This window comes from Bufo gargarizans, chromosome 2 (assembly GCF_014858855.1).
Source record: "Bufo gargarizans isolate SCDJY-AF-19 chromosome 2, ASM1485885v1, whole genome shotgun sequence".
Lineage (NCBI taxonomy): Eukaryota > Metazoa > Chordata > Amphibia > Anura > Bufonidae > Bufo > Bufo gargarizans.
Window position 1 is genome coordinate 612,894,530 of NC_058081.1, and position 23,214 is coordinate 612,917,743.

The 23,214-nt window shown below is 44.3% G+C and overlaps 1 protein-coding gene and 1 long non-coding RNA gene across 4 annotated transcripts in view; one reads left to right on the forward strand and one right to left on the reverse strand.

Annotated features, from left to right (window-relative positions):
* The window catches only part of CASZ1 (castor zinc finger 1), a 237,335-nt gene that overhangs the window by 170,312 nt on the left and 43,809 nt on the right, over positions 1-23,214 (reverse strand). For all 3 annotated transcript variants that reach the window (XM_044282072.1, XM_044282074.1, XM_044282073.1), the window contains exon 3: positions 12,444-12,531. The gene's annotated coding sequence lies outside the window, so the exon portion shown is untranslated. The remainder of the gene's footprint in view (positions 1-12,443; positions 12,532-23,214) is intronic.
* On the forward strand, positions 627-15,824 carry LOC122928821. The gene is made up of 4 exons (XR_006387931.1): positions 627-664; positions 7,758-7,807; positions 14,013-14,114; positions 15,767-15,824. It is a non-coding gene; the product is annotated as an uncharacterized LOC122928821 (long non-coding RNA).

Below are 23,214 nucleotides of genomic sequence, written 5' to 3' on the forward strand. Positions count from 1 at the left end.
TAAGTCAATGGGGGCGGATCCGTTTTCTCTGACCCATTCTGGCACAATAGAAAACTGATCCGTCTCCCATTGACTTTCAATGGAGTCCATGACGGATCCGCCTTGGCTATGTTACAGATAACACAAACGGATCCGTTCACAACGGATGCATGCGGTTGTATTATTGCAACGGAGCTGTTTTTGCAGAACCATGACGGATCCGCCCAAAACGCGAGTGTGAAAGTAGCTTAAGGCCTCCTGCACACGAACGTGGCTGCCCTGTGGCCGTGCTGTGGCCCGCAAATTGCGGGCCACAATGCACAAACACCAACCGTGGGGCAGCCACAGTGGAACACGGACCCATTCACTTTAATGCGTCCGCCATCCGTCCATTCGGCAAAAAGATAGGATATGCTCTATCTTTTTGCGGAACGGAAGTACGGGACGAAACCCCACGGAAGCACTTCGTAGTTCCGCTTCCGTTCCGCACCATTCCGAATCTCTGGATTTGCGGACCCATTGAAGTGGATGGTAATGCGGAATGCCCAAGGAACGGCGCCCGTGTATTGCGGATCATGTGATGGACCATGTGATGAGCACAGTGACGTCACCAAAGGTCCTTTTCCCCCAGGTCATCAAAGAAGAAGAAAGAAGACGAGCCGGGCAACGAGAACAAGTGGATAAGGTAATTTAATTTATTTTACTTTTTTAACCCCTCCATCCCTAGTTTACTTAGCATTCTGTATTAAGAATTCTATTATTTTTCCTTATAACCATGTTATAAGGGAAAATAATAATGATCGGGTCCCCACCCCGATCATCTAGCAACCATGCGTGAAAATCGTACCGCACCCGCACTTGCTTGCGATTTTCACGCAGTTCCATTCACTTCTATGGGGCCTGCGTTGCGTGAAAAACGCACAATATAGAGCATGCTGTGATTTTCACGCAACACACAAGTGATGCGTGAAAATCACAGCTCATGTGCACAGCCCCATAGAAATGAATGGGTCCGGATTCAGTGCGGGTGCAATGCGTTCACCTCACTCATTGCACCCGCGCAGAAAACTTGCCCGTGTGGAAGAGGCCTAAGGCCCCTTTCACACGGGCGAGTTTTCCGTGCGGGTGCAATGTGAGAAGTGAACGCATTGCACCCGCACTGAATCCGGACCCATTCATTTCTATGGGGCTGCGCACATGAGCGGTGATTTTCACGCATCACTTGTGCGTTGCGTGAAAATCGCAGCATGCTCTATTTTGTGCGTTTTTCACGGCCCCATAGAAGTAAATGGGGCTGCGTGAAAATCGCAAGCATCCGCAAGCAAGTGATGATCAGGATGGGGACCCGATCTTTATTATTTTCCCTTACAACATGGTTATAAGCGAAAATAATAGCATTCTGAATACAGAATGCATAGTACAATAGGGCTGGAGGGGTTAAATAAAAAATAAATAAAATTTAACTCATCTTAATCCACTTGTTCGCGCAGCCGGCATCTCTTCTGTCTTGTTCTGTGAGGAATAGGACCTTTGATGATGTCACTACGTTCATCACATGGTCCGTCACATGATCCATCACCATGGTAAAAGATCATGTGACGGACCATGTGATGAGCGTAGTGACATCATCAAAGGTCCTATTCCTCACAGAACAAGATAGAAGAGATGCCGGCTGCGTGAACAAGTGGATTAAGGTGAGTTAATTATTATTATTATTTTTTTAACCCCTCCAGCCCTATTGTACTATGCATTCTGTATTCAGAATGCTATTATTTTCCCTTATAACCATGTTATAAAGGGAAATAATACAATCTACACAACTTTGAACCCCAACCTGAACTTCTGTGAAGAAGTTCGGGTCTGGGTACCACATTCAGTTTTTTATCACGCGCGTGCAAAACGCATTGCACCCGCGCGGAAAACTCGCTCGTGTAAAAGGGGCCTAAGAGTGCTGTCACACATTCAGGTTTTTGGATACACTCTTTGAAGCCAAAATCGGGAATAGATCATAAAAAGGAGAGAAATTATTAAAGGGAATTTGTCATCACGGTTTTGGACTATTAGCTGCGGTAATAAATGAGAAGCTCTGGGAACATTTACTAAGACCGAATTTTTAAGCTGGTCTCCCCCCTCTGTGCTGCCTCTTCTAGATACATCTAATTAGGCCTGAGCCTCATCACAAATTAGGCGCATCTGTGGCGGTCCATGTGTCTGGAGTGACATTTGCGCCTGTAGAAAATGTTGCCGGGGCAGGAGGCCCAGAACTGGCCTGCCCCCCCGCAACATGCCCTCGCCCCTCTAACGCCCAACTCTCATACAAGGCACAAAACTAGCCGTGCACCAAAACGGTGTTGCATGGTCGGACAGAAAAGGGGACTTGTGACACTTTTTACATCTAAAAGTGTCACAAGTCCATTAGTAAATGTGCCCCAAGGAGTCCAGATCCCCATTTTTCATTTTCCTACTGCCCCCCGTCCCTATGTTAGCACAGCAGTCCAGACTGTGTATTTCAGTGCAGCTTTGGTAGCTGACAATTGAGAATGGGGAGGCAGTAGGAAAATAAAAGCTAGAGATCTGAAGTCCTTATGTGCAGTACTACTCATCTATTACTGTAGATAATAGTCCAGAATTGTGGTGACAGACACTAAGGGCAGACACTACTTCTCGTTTTTGAACCCACTCCTAGATTTGGCTTCAAAAACTGCATCAGAAAACCTGAACATGCGGCCATACCCTAAAAAAGGAAACCAGTAAACACGTGACGGGATCGCGGCATCAAACTGCCAGACGAGAAGGCGTGCCATAATATTTATTATCCATGTTGAAAAGTAATTAATAGCTGAGGAAAGAGGAATTTAACCCAGCCCAGGCAATAAACGCTAGTTAATGCCAAACTTGAACTGCAGATTTTTTCTAAAATTTAAATTGATCAAAGTACGCAATCATAAATATATAAAAAAATGAGTCCAGTGTGTGGTTTTGCATCAGGATAATCTAGAAATTTACATAATGTGATATAATGGAAACCTGGTGACATTATCAGGTGCGCAGGCAAACAAGTTAAACGTGTTTTTTTCTGTTTTAATTAAACAGAACACAATGATTAATTTACCAGGTTTAATATACTGTATATATCATAGCATTAGGCACAGAGCAGGCTGGAATGTTGCCTGTATATCCAGTGTGTATAATTAGGGCGGCAGTATAGTATGAATAGGAATGTGTTGTCATGTACACCACAATTTCAGGAATTTTTGGACACTTACATTAGTTGGGCCAAGCTGTGGTAAGTATCAGAAAAACATGAATGTGTGAAAATTACAAGTCAAATAAAAGTTGGTCACACAAGTGTATTACAGCCCGTACAATCTCCGAGTCATATACTAGGCCGCCACCGCACACTACGGGGCCATACTGCAGCGTATAAGTAAAAAAAAACATAATGACAAAGTGGGAGAGAATATTTAGGGTGTTGTTCTGAACTTTTGCCTTTTTAGTGGTGTTTTTGCACTGGTGTTTTTTGATGAGTTTTTTTTACAGTAAAAACACCAGCTCCAGACATTAGCTGAAAGTCTATGGGAAGTATGAAACACGGGACACACAAGCATATTTTTTTGATACTGGTGTTTTTTGTTAATTACGGTAGGTGGTGTCTTTTTAGGTCTCTGGTGCTTTTTGAAAAACACAGCAGCGGTCATTACAGCTTTTAATGCTGTTCTTAGATTGTCCCCTGCGCTGCCGTAAGATTCGGCTAATTTATGACGAGGCGTGAGCCTTATCATAAATGCAGTCTGTGAGCCTGGCACAAAAAGTACTCCAGGCCCTGGCTGGAGCAGTTTATCGCCAGGATTTGTGTCTGTTTCCAGGTGTAAATGTGTGTAAATCTGCCATGGCTGGAGCCCCCACGCCATTCTGTCCAACTGCCGAACACAGGGTTAAACCACCAACTAGCAAAGGGAATTGCAACTATTTTTACAACTGAAATTGTCGCAAGTCCCTTAATAAATGACCCCCAGCTTTTGGTGTTTTGACTTCTCCTTTTCTATGGCCAGAAAAAATATGGTTCACAAAGTCAGGCCTCATGCACACGGACGTTTTTTTTCACGGTCCGCAAAACGGGGTTCCGTTGGTCCGTGATCCGTGACCGTTTTTCCGTCCGTGGGTCTTCCTTGATTTTTGGAGGATCCACGGACATGAAAAAAAAGTCATTTTGGTGTCCGCCTGGCCCTGCGGAGCCAAACGGATCCGTCCTGAATTACAATGCAAGTCAATGGGGACGGATCCGTTTGATGTTGACACAATATGGTGCCATTTCAAACGGATCCGTCCCCATTGACTTTCAATGTAAAGTCTGGAGTTCTGTTATACCATCGGATTGGAGTTTTCTCCAATCCGATGGTATATTTTAACTTGTAGCGTCCCCATCACCATGGGAACGCCTCTATGTTAGAATATACTGTCGGATATGAGCTACATCGTGAAACTCATTTCCGACAGTATATTCTAACACAGAGGCGTTCCCATGGTGATGGAGACGCTTCAGGTTAGAATATACAAAAAAACTGTGTACATGACTGCCCCCTGCTGCCTGGCAGGTGCTGCCAGGCAGCAGGGGGCAGACCCCCCCCCCCCTGTTTTTAACTCATTGGTGGCCAGTGGGCCCCCCCTCCCCTGTTGTTAACTCGTTGGTGGCCAGTGTGCGCACCCCCCTCCCTCCCTCCCTCTATTGTTTTAATACATTGGGGCCAGTGTGCGCGCGCCCCCCAACCCCCCCTCCCTCCCTCTCTTGTTTTAATACATTGGGGCCAGTGTGCGCGCGCCCCCCCAACCCCCCTCCCTCCCTCTATTGTTTTAATACATTGGGGCCAGTGTGCGCGCGCCCCCCAACCCCCCCTCCCTCCCTCTCTTGTTTTAATACATTGGGGCCAGTGTGCGCGCGCCCCCCCAACCCCCCTCCCTCCCTCTATTGTTTTAATACATTGGGGCCAGTGTGCGCGCGCCCCCCCAACCCCCCCTCCCTCCCTCTATTGTTTTAATACATTGGGGCCAGTGTGCGCACCCCCCCACCCCCCTCCCTCCCTCTATTGTAATCATCATCGGTGGCAGCGGAGTAGAAGATTTTCATACTTACCTGGCTGCTGGCTGCTGCGATGTCTGCGTCCGGCCGGGAGCTCCTCCTACTGGTAAGTGACAGCAATGCGCCGCACAGACCTGTCACTTACCAGTAGGAGGAGCTCCCGGCCGGACGCAGACATCGCAGCAGCCAGCAGCCAGGTAAGTATGAAAATCTTCTACTCCGCTGCCACCGATGATGATTACAATAGAGGGAGGGGGGGGGGGGGTGCGCACACTGGCCCCAATGTATTAAAACAATAGAGGGAGGGAGGGGGGGTTGGGGGGGCGCGCGCACACTGGCCCCAATGTATTAAAACAATAGAGGGAGGGAGGGGGGGTTGGGGGGCGCGCGCACACTGGCCCCAATGTATTAAAACAATAGAGGGAGGGAGGGAGGGGGGTGCGCACACTGTGCCACCAACAGTTAACAACAGGGGAGGGGGGGGCCGCACAATGATATTCAAACTGGGGAGGGGGGGGGGGTCTGCCCCCTGCTGCCTGGCAGCCCTGATCTCTTACAGGGGGATATGATGGGGTTAATTGTACTATCATATCCCCCTGTAAGAGATCGGGTGCTGCCAAGCAGCAGGGGGCAGTCTTGTACACAGTTTGTAGTGTATTCTAACTAGAAGCGTCCCATCACCATGGGAACGCCTCTGTGTTAGAATATACTGTCGGATCTGAGTTTTCACGAAGTGAAAACTCAGCTCTGAAAAAGCTTTTATGCAGACGGATCTTCGGATCCGTCTGTATGAAACTAACCTACGGCCACGGATCACGGACACGGATGCCAATCTTGTGTGCATCCGTGTTCTTTCACGGACCCATTGACTTGAATGGGTCCGTGAACCGTTGGCCGTGGAAAAAATAGGACAGGTCATATTTTTTTCACGGCCAGGAAACACGGCTCACGGATGCGGCTGCCAAACGGTGCATTTTCCGATTTTTCCACGGACCCATTGAAAGTCAATGGGTCCGTGAAAAAAAACGGAAAACGGCACAACGGCCACGGATGCACACAACGGTCGTGTGCATGAGGCCTCATTCAGAGAAAAACACAGCTAAAAATGGGCCAAAATAACCGCAGGTGGTCTGGGATAAAACCAAGTGGTTTCTGTGGCAGAAATTCATGTATGTAAGAACCCCAATACAGTTCTGTCAAGAGCATTGGAGTCTTTAACAAAAATGAGGATTTCAGCAATTGTTGCTAAAGAGTCTGTTTAGTAACTACATGCAATCCCCATGTAATAATTCTGCAGAATCTAGTTCTATGACTATATGATGTGCAATTCCTCGATTATTCCTGCTAGAAGTTATGAATGAATTGCTAGCAGTATGCAATAAAAGGTCCATCTGGTGGACAAGAATAGGATATATTCAGTATTTTTGCGGGTGCAATGGAACAGACATACGGATGCGCGTGTTGTCTGCATCTTTTGCAGCCCCACTGAAGTGAACGGGTCTGCATTCGACCTGCACAAAATGCGGATAGGTTTGTGTGCATGAGCCCTAACGCGGTACTCAACAGATGAATGCTGGCTTCCACTGCGAGTCCTATTGCTGGTATTCTCCCGGGAGCAGAGAGACACATACCGTGAGCTGATTTCTCAGGGAACTGGACTCTGATCCTGGACATGACATTCAACAAACCACATCCTCCGTTATTGTGTCTCCTTTTTATCGGTTTGGCAGCCTGCGAGTGCACAGCTGACACCGCTTCAGTGGAGCCCTGAAGGATGGACTTACAACTGTCCAGTCCATTTACACATGAAGGTCAATGATCCAGCGCAGGCCCAGGAACACAGGAGACGCACTAAATAAAAAGCCTGCAGCTAATGCAGAGAGAGCAGGCTTACACGTTGCAGGGCCCCAGAGCTCTGCTCAACCTGCCCTTCACGCTCTCGGCTGCCACTTTTGGAGGTCTGCTCTCCCATGCGTTCCTGGAGAGTTAACCAGTCCATATGGTAGCCAATATGTTAACAATATGGATGAGCTGTTTGTCAGGTCCAGAGCAGATGGATGTGACATATCAACCCTCATCCCTGACATGCTCTAACTTCCTGCCGCTAGCCAGGACGACACCGGAAGCCGTGACCGCAGGGCTGGCTGACTAGGCAAAAGTAGAGCTACCTGCAGCTGTCTGTCATTAACCGCTTCAGGCTCAAATCTCTGCAAGTATTAGGGGTTAAATATGCAGAAAAGTCGACATTATGCTCTCAACTTGTGCTGGGCAAAAACATCAAATGAAAAATAAAAAAAATAATCCTTATTTTGTTTGGTGTGTTTTATTTTTAACTTCAGAATTGTAGATACTGAATCTGAAGAAACATAAAGTAAAATCTACTTCCCACCCCTGCACTATTGTATGACTGCCCATAGACATGAAGATAGGCCACCCATCCATCCATCGAATTGTCCTTTATGTACGGAAACAACCTAGTATTGAAATCTAGTCTAGGGCATCACAACAGAAATGTGCGCCTATAAAGGAGGCGATAGCAGCACAAATAGTAGAGGGTTGGGAATCGATGCATTACGATTAGAGATGTGTGACTCAATCCTAATCAAATTAGACTGGATTTTTCCAAAAAGTTGTGTCCAATCTGAATTTTTGCCAGTTCAATTTGGGTAAATTTCTCAACATGGCATCTGCTATTTTTCAGATCAGAAGACAGGAAAGATGAATACAAGAAAACAGGACCAGACGACCCAGGTAGTGTGTGTGTATATATACACCTCCAAAAAGAGAAAAATTTTGGGACCATTTAAAAAAATATATATATACGGATCTGCAGCTAGGCCATGTTACCGATGAACATGATGTTACATGGCCTAGGAAGAGGCCTAAGCACTCACAGAGCCCCACAGTCTCTTCCTACGACCTCATGCCCACGACCGTGGTTTTGGTCCACATACGAGCCGCAGTTTTTGCTTGGATGCGGACCCATTCACTTCAATGGGGCTGCAAAAGATGCGGACAGCACTCGGTGTGCTGTCCGCATCCGTTGCTTCTATTCTGTGGTCCACAAAAAAAACATAACCTGTCCTATTCTTGTCTGTTTTGCAGACAAGAATAGGCAGTTATATCAATGGCTGTCCGTGCCTTCCGCAAATTGTGGAACGCACAAGGACGACATCCGTGTTTTGCGCACCGCAAAACACACAACGGTCGTGTGCATGAGGCCTACAGCTGGTCCTAGGAGTCAGACCCCCGCTGATCGGATATTGATGTCCTATCCTGAGGATAGGTCATCAATATGTAAATCCCGGAGGACCCCTTTAAAGAGCTTGAAATAAGTTGCATACAGCTCTAGGAGACCCCAGAGTGTCACCCACACCGGAGTAAGTACCTTTAATTCGGGTCGAGCTTATTCAGACTGAATCGCCCAACAGATTTGGACATATCTAATCCGAATTTGAAGAAATTTGCTCATCATCAATTACAACGCAAAACCTCATTAACTTCTAATATTAAAGGAGCAATAAGCAACCTGCAGATAGAGATGTCAAAACTACAAAAAACAGCCTAAACGACAATTCACTGCACTTTTACTGTCAAATTCAACGGCAAAAATGACAGGACCCCCCCCATCCGACTGACAGGAGAACATTATACACGTTCTGCACAGGAAAACAGCTGTACCGACCGTCACCAAAATTCATGGCTATTGATTTCTATGTATTTCTTTCAGACTAGCAAACTGCCTCTCGGCTTTCATTCATAATTCATAATCTGGCTATAATTTCTAGAAATGAGGCGTAATATGAAGAGATTAGTGACTGACAGCTGCAGCACGTCGGCTCGGTGCTGATTATCTGCATAGTCATGTTTGTGTGTCGTCTCTCAATGCGAGCAAAGGCTGTCCCAGCAGGGGCCTCATTAAACTGACCCCCAAGTTTCCCGACTTCAAAACCAAAGGTCATATTGGATGAATCCATTTTTAATGAATGAAATTGCTGGTGAGCAGATCTAGGCTTAAAGACGCCTTATGTTTCTAGCTGAGCCCCTCAGATGTGTTGCTGAGCCCCCTTATATGAAAAGGCAGCAGATGGCGTACACTTGTTGGCAGTTCTGCATCTGCCCAAGTGTAGCCGGTGGGCACTGACCTGGGCGGCAGGATAAAGGTGTTCTCTGTTAACACCAAAATATTTGCATGCAATTTGCTAATAGTCTAAAAAGCTAAATTAATGAACGTGTTTTTTTCTGCTCCTTACCTCTAGCATGGACCGCCTGCTCTCCTGATGTCTGATTAGAAAATACTTCACCTTTGCCATAAAATCTAACAATACCAATTCGGAATTCATGCAATATTATTCATCCTGGAAATGTAAGAACATATTGACAATTGGGCATTAGCATTCCCCCTATCAATAGGGAGTGCCCATCCACAGTCTGAGGACCCCTGCGCACGAAAGTGTGCGCTCCGTTGCCATATTGCGGACTGCATTTGCGGATCCGCAATACACGGGCGCAGTTCTGTGGCCATTCCGCATCACAGATGCAGACTCTTCACTTCAATGGGTCTGCAAATCCGGATATGCGGAATGGTGAGGAACGGAAGCACAAAATGGAACCCTACGGGAGCACTACGGCGTGCTTCCGTGGGGTTTCGTCCCGTACTTCCGTCCTGCAAAAAGATAGAACATGTCCTATCTCTTTGCGGAACAGCCGGATCGCGGACCCATTAATGTGAATGGGTCCGCGATCAGCTGTGGCTGCCCCACGGACGGTGTTCTTGCATTGAGGCCAGCATTTTTCAGGGGCGCAGCACGACCACGTGCAGGAGGCATGACACTGTGAGCACCGATTCATTTCAATAGGGCCGCAAAAGATGCGGACAGCACACAGTTGCTTCGTGCTGTGGCTCCTCGGACAAGAATAGGCATTTCTATAATGGGCCGCCCATTCCACGCGGGGGGCATCCGTGTTTTGCGGATCTGTAATTTGCCGGCACGGTCGCCTGAATGAGCCCTCAGAGAGACACAGCCCATCGACTAGGGCAGGGGTAGGCAACCTCCAGCACTCCAGCTGTTGTGAAACTACAACTCCCGGCATGCATGCTTGCTCTTCTTAGAACGCTCATGGAAATGAATAGAGCATGTTGGGAACTGTAGTTTCACAACAGCTGTAATGCCGAAGGTTGCTAAACCCCTGGACTAGGGGAATTGTAACAGCCACATGTCAAAATATTCACAAACTTCCAGGAGGAATAATAGAGGAATGGCACAACTCTGAGAAAAGATGTTTAATAACTGTTATTTCATAGGGAATAGGAATATAGAGACATAAGTCCCCTTTAAAGACCCCCGCAACCCCCCCCCCCCCCCCCCCGAATTATTCCTCTAGGAAAAAAATAGCAAATATAATAATAATAATAGCAGGTTTAATAAGACTGTGGCCACGTCAGTCACATGTGATATCAGGAAGATGTTTGAAATAGGAAAGCGACATCTAGAGGAAAATATGCATTTCATGAAAAGTGACATCACTGGCAAGTAGTGACATCATCGTCACTGTCACGTTGCTATAGAATATATTAAAAAAATAACATCTCTGTGTCTTCTCCCTTTCTGTTATTACAGATCAGCCAGTTCATTGACTTACGCTAAACATTTATAGTACGGAACACAACATTATTATGGTTATTAGATTACAGCAAATATAGCAAAAATAGTCAAGCACTTTGTAATCCTATGACAGATATGTATAATCATATAAGGTCTAATAAATAATTGTTGGATGGTCTGGGAAGCAGGGCTTGCGGATGGCAGGCAGAGCGGAGGGGGGTGCGGTAGTCAGAGCGAACTCTAAAGGAAGTTCTATTAGATTTTATACTTACAAATGGATAGATTATCAGATGTGACTGCGGCGCGGAGCTAATGTCTTACTGATTGCCTATCAATGTGATTTACTGGACTGCTGCATGTAAAAAGGGCTTGGATTTCAAAAATGCTGACAGCCACACTTTAACGCAAACCATGGGCGGAGATAAAGGAAGGATTTTTGAAATAATCATAATTCTATGTATCTGGGCATGTATATTCATAGGAAGAGGCTCTGTATAAATACACAAATAAAAATCCTGAAAAAATATTATCAATTTGAATATTGCATGGAATAAAGAAATAATTTAGGTCTGAGATGTTGCTATTGAAATGAATATATAAAGCGGGTGTCCTGTTGGGGACGCTACCTCCAGGAGATGCTTACCTGCGGCTTTGGTCGTGGTGGCTTTTTAGCTCGGCTCCAGCGTAACTATATTCTCTACTGGGAATGTGAACAGTATCTCCTGTCTCCTCAGGGGCTCAGGTTATTGACCTGCCCCCCATGCTTTATACTGCAGCTCTGCTTTTACAGTCTATAAGCACAAGCCCAGCAGAATGACAAAGCATGGAGAGCTGGCCGTCATTACAGAAAAGATCAAATTGTTTAAAACGAAATGTAAATAAGCCACTAGTGAGTAAAAGACGGTTAATGAGTATATTTACTGAGGGAAATGAGCCCTGGTGAGGGGGAGAGGGGCTGGGGATCTGCTTTCAATGTAAATATTCGTTTACACGGAGTAGAATTATACTATAGACTTATGAGTGAGCGTGACAGCAAGGGAAGAATATATTAAAGAAGTTTTTAAGTTGCAATATACTGTTAATTTGCTGAATATACGGAGACCATCAGCAGCGAGATCCTCCTCTAACCAGCACTACTCCCTTAATAAGGACAGTGTTCTTCACGAACATGTTCTTCTTGGTACCAACATGGCCAATGATGAAGGGGCATGTGACCCGACTCCTCCATCAGCCACCCCCACTGAATAACCCTGTGGTTTCCTATGCCATGCACAGTGTTATTCAATGGAGGCCATAATTGGGTCACATGCCCCCCCCCCCCCCATCAGCGGCCATGTTGTGACTGAAGTGCCGTCCGGTCAGTGAAGAACACTGTATGTAGTAAGCTGGCGGCGCTCGCTTGAACAGGTACTTAGTGGCTCATAGTAATTTGTGAAAATTATGATAAAGTGGCCATAGTTTTCACAAAGGATTGTACAATATAGCTATACACGTCTGGTAAATACAATATGGCCACTATTACGGCTACCACACGGGTTGTCACCCACACTCCAGAAAGGCAAGCGGCCTACTCATACAACAATCCAGAACCGGGCAGCTTCACCATCCACGGGCCTAAGAAAGCTGGCGACTACCTCTGTGGTAGCTATAATGGTGGCCATTATTAGAAATCTTACAACAGAAAGATTCAAGGGCTTTATTAGGGTGAATGCACACAACTGGAAGAGACACTTAAGACAAGTGCCTCGGTCTTGTAAAGTGATCCTTAAAAACTACCTTACCTTGTACATGAAGTCCCGTTGGAGCGATGTCCATTCCGACTCGTGACACTTCTCACTGCAGTCTTTGCTGTCTTGTTCGACTGGAGCCCTGTACAAAAGTTCAAAGAGATATTTTATTCACGTCCCTGGTCTCGGTTTCCATGCACTCATGTATAAGCCCACGTATATACATAATCTAATGCCCAGCCACTGCATTTAAGGGAGAAAATGGCAGGTTGTCCTGACTCCTTCCCCTTTTATTAATAATCAAGGACCCCTTGAAGTATATCTTCAAGGATACTTCCATTCCATTACTGCCAGAAGGAGATACACACTGACTAGGCTATAGAGACAGGAGTTCCGAGACTGGCCTATACCGACGACTGGGTCGTCCACATAAAGGGTCGTGCCTAATTGCCCTTCCACTAGGATACAAATGTATATTTTCTGCACATAAAACCCAAGGAAACAAATACGAAACGGATGTTCTTGTAATTCCCACCTAACGTGAGTACAGAACACAGCTTTGGTTAATTTTATGATTACCTGCTTGTTAGGAGAAGATTACGCCATGTCATTTTATGCAGAGTATAATCAGATTTTCCAGCTTTATACCTTGACAAGAGCCAAAGTCCAGAACAGACACCATTTTCTAATCAACTTTTACTACAAGGCTTTTGTAAAAACACAAAATACTTCTGGAAGTTGTCAGCGTTCCTGGTCGTAAGTGCTGCAATTGCCTTATTTGTGGAATTTCCAAAGCTAAATCCTCGCCCCCCATCTGCCCCGCTTCCTTTACACCAGTATACTGAAGGGTGACTTACTTTTTTCCTTTTTTTAATGAAGAAATCCTGAACTCATTTCCACTTTTATTAATTTCGGGACAAAGCACAAAAGTTGAGGAAAAGCAGCTAATTGTTAAATAACAAAGGCCACTGTTAAGATCCATTTCAGATAGGGACGGAGCCAAAAATGAGGCCAAATGTGTCAACACAGCTACCAAGAGACCTTGTGTCATTTTAAGCAAATATTGTGGCGTTTCCATGGCAATTCCTGTTTTGAATATCCTACTTACTCATATTTTGACAAAAAAAAAAAAAAAAAAACCTTCCTGTTTGCTATTTAATAAGCAGATTTTACCATGCAGGATAGTAAAGAGCTATACAGATGTGTAAAGAGGTACGCAGCGCGGGAAACCAGGGACACAGCGTCCAAAGTCAGTGCTTCTGAGATTAATCAATATTATCACTGTAAGGGCTCATGCACATGAACGTAAGGCATGAACACAGATCCAACAAAAATCCGGATGACGTCCGTGTGCATTCTGTATTTTGTGGAACGGAACCCTAATAGACCAGTCCTATCCTTGTCCGTAATGCAGACAATAAAAGGACATGTTCTATTTTTTTGAGGAACGGACATGTAGAAACGGAATGCACACACAGTCACTTCCGTTTTTTCTGCGGACCTATTTTTTTAAAAGTAATCTTTAGTTTTATTATTACTTTATACAAACATTTTAAACGTTTCATCTTAAAATTACAAGTATATATATATAACCCCCCTCCCTATTTATTATTTTCTGTGTAGGAGACAAAAAAGAAAAAGAAAAAGAAAAGAAGATCCTCTATCCTATCTCCCCAAGTCCTCCCACTCCCACCCGCCATCCCGGGGTCCCGCCACCCATATGAGGTATATGGCCCCAAAAAATCTAAAATAATAAAAAAAATTAGCCATCGCTTCCATGTTTTCGCAAATCTCTTTTTCTTTTTAATATTTGTCAAATGGAATTCTTCTCTAATAAGTACATTGAAATGAATTATTCCGCATACGGTCCGCAACAATACGTAATAGACACGGAAAGAAAATACGTTCGTATGCATGAGCCTTAAGGCTGGTTTCACACGGGCGTTGCGGATTGGGGCCGGATGCGTTCAGAGTGCGTTCAGTGAAACTCGCACTATTTTGCAAGCAAGTTCAGTCAGTTTTGTCTGCGATTGCGTTTAGTTGTTCAGTTTTTTCCGCGCGGGTGCAATGCGTTTTGATGCGTTTTTCACGCGCGTGATAAAAAACTGAATGTTTACAAACAACATCTCCTAGCAACCATCAGTGAAAAACGCATCGCACTCGCACTTGCTTGTGGATGCAATGCGTTTTTCACGCAGCCCCATTCACTTCTATGGGGCCAGGGCTGCGTGAAAAACGCTGAATATAGAACATGCTGCGATTTTCACGCAACGCAGAACTGATGCGTGAAAAACATCGCTCATGTACACAGACCCATTGAAATGAATGGGTCAGGATTCAGTGCGGGTGCAATACGTTCACGTCACGCATTGCACCCGTATGGAAAACTCGCTCGTGTGAAAGGGACCTAAGACTGATCTGGCTTGGAAATGACTTTCATATTGGCGGTCAATGACAACATGCAGATATACCTGATATCACCAAGATGCAATTCAGAGGTCTGAAGGCTCAGAGGGGGCAGGAATGGATAGGCTTATGGTCACCAGGACATTTCAACTGCATTTTTAGGGCTGTTTAGGGCGGACAGCAGATCGTGATTAGACACCACAATCTGATATTGAGCCAAAACCAGGTGCTGGTTCTGAACCCAGAACAGGTGTAAATCTTTCCCTTAGGCCTCATGCACACAAACGTGTGGCGGCTGGGCCCGTGCTGTGGTCCGCAATCCATGGGCACCGACCATGGGGCCGCCGCATGCGGATCATGGACCGATTCACTTGAATGGGGTCTGCAATCCGCATCCGACTGTCCTTGTGCTTGTGCCGCTGTACTGTACAGCAGCGGCGGTACAAAGCACACCGGATCATAGCAACCAATGACTCTGAGCGCTCCTGAACGCAGCAGGAATCCAGGCCGGTATCTCACGGTCCGTGTTCCACGGACATGCGCGTGAGGCTTAATACTTCCGTTGATTGCCCGAAGAACCAGCAAATACTTGTACATCGAGCAATCCAAATATTTTCACATGTTAAAAAATGATCATTTGGTGGCGGCAGATCATGGTGTCTAATTACAATCTTCTGTCGGCAAACCACTATACAGCATGGAGACGAGCGATGGCCTAACGATTGTTCCTTCCCATGCTGTGGAGGATATCGCTGCATGTAATAGCGCTTCCCTCCCGACAATCGTCTGCCACATTGGGCTGTGTAATACAGCCTTAGGGCTCATGCACACAAACGTATTTTCTTTCCGCTTCCGTTATGGAACACATCCGTATGTCATCCGTATTTTGCGGATCCATACTGTAGAAATGCTATGCCCAGCCCATATTGCTCATGTGTTTGGTGATTAATAAGTTACTGTTTCCGTTTCAGATCCGCAAAAAACGGATGGCATACGGAAACCATACGGATATGTTTTGTGGAATAACGGAACGGAAGAGGACTTAAATCAGAGAAAAAAAACCTCAGATACGGAACAACGAATTCGTGAAAAACGGACCGCTAAACAACAACGGCCGTGTGCATGAGCCCTTAAGGCCGCTTTTACGCAGTCAGTGTTTGATCAGTGATTTCCATCAGTGATTGTGAGCTAAAACTGGCTGCGGCTCTAAACACAGAACAGGTGCAAATTGATTCTATTCATCCAGAATAAAAAAATAAATAAAATTAAACCCGAATTTGTTTAGATTCAATTTGGGCAAATTTTTCCAGAGAGAGAAAGAATTTGGTGTATATACAAATACATTAAGTGTATATACAAGTAAATGCCATGAATTCGGGTAGAATCGAGTTGTACACAAATCAAATTGTGTGGCTGATTCGTATGAATCGGACACTAAACGAATTTTAAGAAATTCGCTCATCTTTAGTACAAAACTGACACCTATTCAATCAAGCATATCTGGGTGACAATAAAACAGCCTCACAATAGCTCTTATGGTAGCTGATAGATGTCAGATAGCTACTTCCTGACCCAGAAACTGAAAGTTTTGAAATGTGATCCCCATAGTGCCGATCTGGTCAACTTGGTGGTACGTCCCTTCAATGTGTAATAGCAACACACCAACTCATCGGTGCAAAGTGACTTACAAAATCACCTGGGTAGAACTCCAAGCTTAAAGCAGTTTTCTGGAATTACTATTTTTATTAACAGACATGTTCCTATAGTTGCTTACCTCGTGTTTCCCATGCTTTTTTTTTCAGTTTGGACCATTTTCACCAGTTAAACAAATCACTCTGGATTCTTTACATCCAAACCTATGATACACTTCTCCTATCTCTGCCAAAGCTCCAGCCCCACCCCTTACACCCAGCTAGTCTATAGCTCCTCCCACCCAGCTAGTTACACAGACACTCCCCTAACCACCAGCTAGTTTATAGCTCCTCCCACCAGCTAGTTACATAGACACTCCCCTAACCACCAGCTAGTTTATAGCTCCTCCCACCAGCTAGTTACATAGACACTCCCCTAACACTGACACACCCATGGACAGGATCATGTGACCACAGCCCAGAACAGAAGATAGGCGCAATAAAGGTAAAAGAAATACATTACAAAATGACAGCTACCTGCATAAATGATTCTTTTATAGGATGCCGGTTCAAAACGGAAGACCCCTTTAATATATAAATGACTGCAATCACTTTAGTTACTGGAAATATGAAGTGAAACAAAGTTCTTATCTACCCAGAAAACAAAAAATCTACCATGCACAGGCAATGGACTCAGTTACGGAAAGCTGTTTATATGGAATATGTTTGCATTGAATTGCATTTGACTATATATGATTAAATCCCTAGGTGCTTATTAACCCTACACAAGGCCAAGCTTGCAGATACCAGAGAAAGGACAAGGTTCGGCTCTTGTGCAAAACGTGGAATTCATTTTTTAATAATAAACAAATAAAATATTTATGAGGCCCAAATTGCTGGACAAAATTTTTATTTCAGCCTCAATAAAGCAGTTTAATTATGACCACAATTAAATTTTTACTTAAGACGTTTTCCTGCTAGAACTATGCTATTTTCTTACTAAATACTGAAAAGCAGGACAGTGATGGGGAATCTGGAGGGAGAGGAAGACTTGTGACTTTTGTGTGATTCCAGCTGTACATGTCCTCCCTGTCCCTGTGATTGATGGGAATCACTCAGGATGTAGGACACAAACAACATATACAAATTGCTATGACAATGGAGGATCACACAAAAACAGCAGTTGACTGCAATTTTGGTCGCTGCAACACAATGGCTGCACTGAATAGGGCCGATCCCTTGATGACTGCAGAAATCCTTGCCTACCTCTTGCCGAGGATGAGGGTATCACACAGTAACTACATTATAAGCTTTGTACCCTGCATGATATTCGATCTTCCTTAGGTCACCATGCAACCCACCTGGTATCGGGCACCAAGTTTTAAGGGTGACCAAAAATGCAGGGCACCAAAACCTATAGGCTCCTTATCAGAACACCCAGTCCCATGGCAATTAAACCTTTTCGTATATCACAATAAATGACCTGAAAGGACTGATACCATTACTTTCAGTATAATAGGAATTCTCTACTTCTATAGAATTAATAAAATAAATAAGAAAAAAAATTGGCAGTGGAGTCTGTAACGTGAATAAACAAATGAACAAAGACTTGAGAAGATCTACACAAAGCCTGAAATGTTCCCTTCCCTCTCAACACTACAGACCTACACTGTCTTGCATAAGGCAGGATTGGGTGGAACGTGAATTCCAAACTGATTTCTTCCCATTTATTTACTATAAATACAGATTAGCAAAAATGAATGCTCTTTTTTTATTATTCCCACACCCGGTTATTTTCTGATACACCTGTTCTCAGCCTTAGGGCTTGTTCACACGGCGGTCCCCAATGCACAGGCAACGTCTGTGCGGTGGCCGGGACAGATCCAGACCCATTCAATTTGAATGGGTCCGTAATCTGTTCGCACCACAAAAAATAGAACAATTTTTTTGCAGTGCGGAGGCATGGACAGAAACTCCATAGTGCTTCCGTCGTGCTTCCGTTCCGCATCTCCGTGATTGCAGACCCATTCAAGTGGGGACCGCATCCGTGATGCGGAGTCCACACGAGCTGGTGCCCGTGTATTGCGATCCTGCCGTATGCGGGCCGCAATATGGCCATGGGCACAAACCGGCCTTGTGAAAAAGATACGGAAACAGAATACACATTGAGCACCTTCCGTTTTTTTTGGGCGGACCCATTGAAATGAATGGTTCCGTATACTATCCACGAAAAAAAAACAGAACGGACACGGAATGAAAATACGTTCGTGTGCACGAGGCCTTACTTGGTTTGGAGAGATAAATATGGAACATGCAAGGATAAAGAATATAAAAAATAAAACACAAATTATACTCTTCAAAAACACGAGAAAAGAAAGAGAAAGAAAGAAAGAAAGAACGAAAGACCGCTAATTCACCTAATCCAATGTCTATAAAGGCACGCTATACCATTTGCCTGCACTCTAGTATATTCTGAACCAGACATCCATTATACTGATTCAGAGTATTTCATCAACCTATTCTGCAGCTCATCTCCAGTGGAAAGTGGACAAACCAGAACCTCAGGGCTGTAAGGGAATAGGAAGAATAGGGCTCGGTTCACACCACATTTTTGCATCCTGTTAAAAGTTACAGTTCTTTTTTGCCAAATTGGTAGAAAAGTGCTGAAGGTTTTTTGCCCTGTTGAAGAGTAGGACTCAGACTGATCATGTTATTTTTGTACACTATAAGCCTACGTTCACATCTGCATCAGAAGCTCCATTAGTGGTCTCTGTATACTGAATGGGGTAAGTCAGGCACTGTTCCTTTCCATTATATGACTGATCCATCAGCGCTGTCTGTTTTTTCTCCCATTTTTCTGTTCGGCAGTAAGAGAAGTCAGTATAGCCAAAGGGTACATTCACACAATAGTAAAAAATGCCTGTTTTCCGAACCATTGCAGTATATAGTTCTATTCACACAGGCCATGAAAAATGGACATGAAAAAATAGGACATATCCTATTTTGTCGGTTCTCAGCCCCTATGCCAGAGATGGCTAACCTCCAGCACCCCAGCTGTGGTGAAACTACAACTCCCAGCATACTCTATTCATTTCTATGGAGTTCTGAGAACGGCCAAGCAGGTGTGCATCTTGGAAGTTGTAGTTTTACCACAGCTGGAGTGCTGGTGGTTAGCCATCACTGACCTATACTAGTTAAATGGCTGTTTCTCAAAACTTAAATGATAACTGTCACATTTAGACCCTAATTTCAATTTTCATATATGTAGTTACTAATAACATGATATTCCAGAATCAGTTACTATTAGACTGACTTACCCCATATTTAATAAGATTCAGCCCTTAGCAACCAGTCTGTATAAAACTGCAATCTCACTATTCAGCTAAGATGGCCGCCACTGCCCTCCCCCTGAGGCTAATCCCGCCTGCCCTCACTAGCCAGTAACAATAGCCCCCCAAATGTGTAAGTAACCAGAGCCCTCCCTCTAAAGGGTTAATCTCCTGCAGCACAAAGGGGTCCTCTTACCACATGTTGCTTTCATTTATACACTGAGCAGACGGCAGATCTACCTTCCCTGGTCTGCGCTGCTTCCACTCTGCATTGTCCAGCTCTGCTGAGTGAGGGAGTGTCTGCCAAGCGCAGGGACAGGGAGAAGTGCACACAGCCCAGGCACTGTTATCAGCTGCTGGGGAGGACTTGGCTTTAATCATTTACTTACACTCCCTGGCTGTCAGTAATGTGAGCCTGCACGAGATAGACGGACCATGCCTAGCAACCCTATTTTAAGCACAGGTAAAAGTAGGCAGTACAGGTTGAAATACACAGTGAAAAGTTGAAATAGGGCCACCAAGGTGATATTAATCACCACAATCCAATACTCGAAAAAATAAAAATAAAAAAATACGACAGTTATCTGTAAAAAAAAAGGTGGTTTTAACATTCTTTTAGCCATTTTGTTGCTCTCTAAGGCCTCATGCACGCGACTGTTGCGGATCTGCAAAACACGGATACTGGCCATGTGCGTTTCGCATTTTGCGGAATGGAATGTCTGGTCCATAAGAGAACATTGCTATCTTTGTCTGTAATGCAGACAAGAATAGGAGGTTCTATATTTTTGCGGATGGACATACAAACGTAGACAGTACTCAGTGTGAATGCATCCGCATCTGACCCGCAAAAAATGCGGATCGGATACAGCAAAATGCTTTTGTGTGCATGAGCTCTAAAGCAGATGTTCACATGTGGTTAAACACCGCAGATTTGTTGCTGCAGATTTTCGCATAGCAAATCTGCAGCACAGTACAGTATCAGCAAAGAGGATGAGATTTTAAGAAATCTCACCCACACGCTGCAAAAAAATAAAATAAAAATTCACGCCATAACTTGACCTGCAGAGCAAATTTAGAATCTGCAGCATGTCGGTTTAGGCCCCTTTCACATGAGCGAGTTTTCTGCGCGGGTGCAATGCGTGACGTGAACGCATTGCACCCGCACCGAATCCGAACCCATTCATTTCTATGGGGCTGTGCACATGAGTGGTTATTTTCATGCATCACTTGTGTGTTGCGCGAAAATCGCACCATGTTCTATAGTCTGCGTTTTTGCACGCAACGCAGGCCCCATACGGTTGCTAGGAGACGATCGGGATGGGGACCCGATCATTATTATTTTCCCTTATAACATGGTTATAAGGGAAAATAATAGAATTCTTAATACAGAATGCATAGTACAATAGGGCTGAAGAGGTTCAAAAATATATATATATAACTCACCTTAATCCACTTGATCGCGCAGACCGGCTTCTCTTTTGTCTTCTTTGCTGTGCACAGGAAAAGGACCTTTGATGACGTCACTGCGCTCATCACATGGTCCGTCACATGATCCATCACCATGGTAAAAGATCATGTGATGGACCATGTGATGAGCGCAGTGAAGTCATCAAAGGTCCTATTCCTCAAAGAAGAAGACAGAAGAGATGCCAGCTGCGCGATCAAGTGGATTAAGGTGAGTTAAAAAAATTTTTTTAACCCCTCCAGCCCTATTGTACTATGCATTCTGCATTCAGAATGCTATTATTTTCCCTTATAACCATGTTATAGGGGAAAATAATACAATCTACACAACCTTGAACCCAAACCTGAACTTCTGTGAAGAAGTTCGGGTCTGGGTACCACATTCAGTTTTTTTATCATGCGCGTGCAAAACACATTGCACCCGCGCGATAAAAACTGAACGCAATCGCAGTCAAAACTGACTGCAATTGCGTACCTACTCACACGGGTTCGCCGCAACGCATCCGGACCTTATCCGGACACGCTCGTCTGCAAGGGGCCTTATGGTGTGGATTTCCAAGGTGGTTATCACTATTTGTTATGCAGAGGAGGAAATCTGTAACCATCTCCTCCGCAAAATACGCATGTACTTCATATAGATTTTTGCAGATTTGTTGCTGATTTTCCACTGCATTTTATGTCCCATGTGCATGTTCCTTCAAGGTTTAATTCTAATCTAATCTTGCCAAAAATAAAACAGTAGCGTTCATTTTCAAAAAGATTGTGTGAACCTAGCCTAACTTAGTGATCATTCAACTCACTGGAAAACTAAGGTTGGGTTTACTGCATAATTAACTAAAGAAAAAGTTTAAAGAGTCAAATGAGTCACAATGAGAAAAAAATATATACTGAGAGTCAACAAAGCATAATTTTAGTTCCCACAAGTGTGCTGACATACAGTTCTTAAAACAGACAAAATGCACACATGGGTTTCATCTCATTTTGCCTTGAAACCAATGTTTTTTTTCGTCTGTGTTGTCAATGGCTCACCTGATGTTAAAGGCCTGGGGCACTTCTCATAGGTTACCCCAGTCACAAATAGAGACATGCACGCAGATCACAATAAAAAAAGATGATCTGATTTCTTTCCATTGTCAGAAGACTTTGATGCGAAGAAAACAGGCCCAATTTAGCCAAGAAAAAAAACACGCTGCGTATCTAAATCACGAATGTGAAAAAAACATATATAATTTTTCATCCATTAACAGAGTCAAGTAGAAGCTCAGACATCTAAAAGTTCTCAAGTATAACAGAATGACAGGACCTTCCTAAAACAATGGAAGTAAGGAACTCTCTGTCACAGGCGGCTGTGGTGGCCGATTCATTGTCACGGGTCATATGTACTCGATTCTGGAGCTGAGGATTGATCCCGGGAGTTATTCTGAATATATATGGCGTTAGGAAGCAATTTTCTCCTAATATGGGGTATCTATCATCCACCTGATATGGGGTTTTGCTTTCTTCTGGATCAACACAGTCTTTCAACCTTAACGACTATGCAACTGTGATTGTGGGTGAAGGTACAACCGCCAAACATGTCTAGGTGGCATGGGATATATTCAATGGCCTGAAAAAACTGCTTTAGAGTCACGTGGCACATCCTGATGCTGAAGAGGGATCACTTAGCTCAGAAAATAACATCACCCGCACTGCATACTATTCCATATGACTGCTAAAGCCATGGTCAGTGTAAACCCCGTCGGTCCTTTGGCCATTATAGCCTGATCTTTGCACATTAATTGAAAATAACATGAAACACAAATACAATTGTATAAAAATGTACAAAATTTAGGTAGAAGATGACAAATGGTAATTATATTAAGAGAGACATGACGAATTCTTATCTTATTGCGTGTGGCTTTTATTGAAATCTGAGAAGGAAATATTCCGTCTACAGAGCACATAAGTCCACGACCATAAATTTGACAAGACTCCAAGTTCTTTCATTTATAAATA